Here is a 3,018-nt window from a genome sequence, read left to right as displayed (position 1 = left end):
ATAAAGCAATCAATCACTTTTTTTGATACACATGCAAATGTGAAAAGTGAAACACAATGAGGAAGTCACTGCAACATATCATTAATGAAACCCATTGGCTAAAAATAATATAAATGACTAGATTTCCACATTAAATCAACTGTTTCTACAAGTGCCACATGTATTAAATGCCCCTTTTTGTCTGTTAGGTAGACAGTAGTAAAAATAAAAATGCTGTACAGAAACTTGGCAAATATTTCTAACGTTAGGGAGATGATCCCAGTTAGGAAATAAGAGACTATTAAGAATACTGCATAGATATAATGCAGAGGAAACCCTCCATTTAGAGGAAAAGGTTGATGTCTAAGAATATATTTATCAAGGTAAGTTGACTATTTTAATATATGAAAGAGCCCTGGCAGATAAAACCTGAAACTTATAAATAGACCAGACTTTCAACAAAGAAGAGACTTGAAAGGTTTCATAAAACATGGATGTATATTTTACAAATGACTATGAAATTGTGAAGCCAGATGCATGCCTTGTACTAAACCAGTAACTGTAAATGTTCTCAGAATTTCTACTGTAAAAATGTATAATACTGCTTGATCTATATGAACATTTTTGCCTGAAGGTGAAAATCAGCTGCTTTGTTGCTTTGCTCTGCAACCCATGTTCTAAATTTTAACTCATAGTTATGACTTCATATTTGTCCTGGACGTTGTTCTCCTCCTGTTTTTCAGGCTCAGCGTGGTGCAACTCAATGAAGAGAAAGTAAACGCCCGCTCCAACTGCTCCACCCACCATAGGCCCTGCCACAGGGATCCACCACCAGCAGCCTCCAGCTCTGCAGTGAGGATGACCCATACACATGAATAAAAACAAAATAAAGACAAAATCCAATTTACTATTATTTACACAGCATCCTGCATTAATTAAACCTTTAAAATCTTAAACATTTGGCTTAATGGAGCCGTCACAGTAACTTACTAGAGTCTCTGCAATAAGACTCTAGGAAGTCGCAGCTCTTTGTGCTAAGCAAAGTTAACCGACTGCTGATGAAAGCTTTATATTTATGTATAGACATGAGATTCATATCACAGTGGTCAAATTTGCATGAATAAAGCTTTTTGCTAAATCTATCTTCAGCAAGTATTTCCCAAAATGTTGGTTTGGTTTTCAGACACTTGTACTACTGACACATTCTTATTAGGCTACGTGTCAAAATTGTTCCAACTTACCTACAGTACTATGCATAGGTGTGGAAAAAATGCTATAAAGTAAAAATGCTTTCTAAATCTAAATCTTCTAAATCCACACTTTTCCTTCAAAACAGCACCAGGTAGGAGCACTTCATTTTTGAAAGAACTCAGCAGGTAGGTTGGCCCAAACGTCTTGGAGAACTACCTACTTCTGTGGATTTAGGCAGCCTCAGTTGATTCTATCTCTTTATGTAATCCCAGACAGACTCCACCATGCTCATTCTTGTATCACTCTCCAGCCCTTCGGTAAACAAACTACCTTCGGCTGCAGCCAAATATTTCAAATTTTGTCTCTTCAGTCCAGAGCACCTGCTGCCATTTTTCTGCACCCCAGGTCCAGTGCTTCTATGCATAGTTGAGTCGCTTGGCCTTGTTTCCATGTAGGAGATATGGCTTTTTGGCCGTAAGTCTTCCATGAAGGCCACTTCTGACCAGACTTCTCTGGACAGTTTGAGCTGATGGCACAGCTGGACATCTTACATTTGGAAAGGGAAACAAGCATGATATGTCTTTCATCTGCTGGTTGACCACTGCGTCTACAGTCCTTAATGTTGACCATTTGTTTGTGCTTCTTCAAAAGAACTTGGACAGCACATCAGGAAACCCCTGTCTGCCTTGAAATGCCCGGGAGAGACCTTGCTGATGTAGTATAACTACCTTGTGTCATGTTGATGTGCTCAGTTTCACTGGGCTGTATGACTTTTGACAGTAAACTGTCTTCAGCATCCTCACTTTGTTAGCTGAGTTTGGCGGTTTCAGTTGTATTCCTCCTACACAGCTGTTTCTGTTTCAACCTATTGCATTAGTGATCATAGCACCTGTTCGGTATAGTTGTTAAATCATACATATATATATACTGTTTTTAAGGCCAAGGGTGGTCAAACCAAATATTGATTTAATTTAGATTAATCTTCTATTCACTCACTTTGTGTATTATCTGTTTATCTATTAATTTGTCTATTTTAGAAAGAATTCTTACTTTACAGTGTTTTCCCCACACCTTTTGCACAGTACAGTGTAGATATACCAGAGAACCAGCACTACAGACCAGCCTTGAGTATCAGTGTTGAGTACTGAGAAACGTCTCGGTTTACGTATGTAACCCTTGTTCCCCGAGAAGGGGAACGAGAGACTGCGTTAGTGACGACACTATGGGAACGTCTCGGGTTACGTATGTAACACTGGTTCCCCGAGAAGGGGAACGAGACACTGCATCGGTTACGACACTATGGGAACCTGAATCTCCTCAGAGACCGGTTTAGAACCCGCAGATCCAAAATAGGGCGCAGCCCTCCGTCCTTCTTGGGGACTATGAAGTACCGACTGTAGAAGCCGGCGTCTCTGTCTGGGGGAGAGACACGTTCCACGGCCCCTTTCCTCAGCAGAGTCTGAACTTCCTGTCCCAACACCGGACCTTGCTCCGGGCGGACCACAGTCCAAACCACCCCGTTGAATTTTGGAGGGCGGGTTCTGAACTGTAGTCGATACCCATCTATGGCAGTGCGCAGGACCCACGGAGAAATGTTCGTCAGGCTCCGCCAAGCGTCTGCAAAGTCTGCCAACGGAACCAGCCCCTCGGGGCTGGTGGTCGGTGTCTCGTGTGATCTTCTGGTGGACCCCTGAAGCCCCAGAACGGCAGGGGGGAGCCGCCGAAGATCCACGGTGAGTGAGTCGGGATGCCGTCCGCCTGCAGACCCTCGGGGCAGGCAGTACGGTGCGGACTCGTTGGTGGCAGGTGCGTCCTGAACGTGTAAACGGCGGGATAACATCACCTGTT

The sequence above is a fragment of the Micropterus dolomieu genome, linkage group LG13 (genome assembly GCF_021292245.1).
Source record: "Micropterus dolomieu isolate WLL.071019.BEF.003 ecotype Adirondacks linkage group LG13, ASM2129224v1, whole genome shotgun sequence".
In the NCBI taxonomy this organism is placed as follows: domain Eukaryota; kingdom Metazoa; phylum Chordata; class Actinopteri; order Centrarchiformes; family Centrarchidae; genus Micropterus; species Micropterus dolomieu.
Note: the sequence above shows the minus strand (reverse complement) of the source record.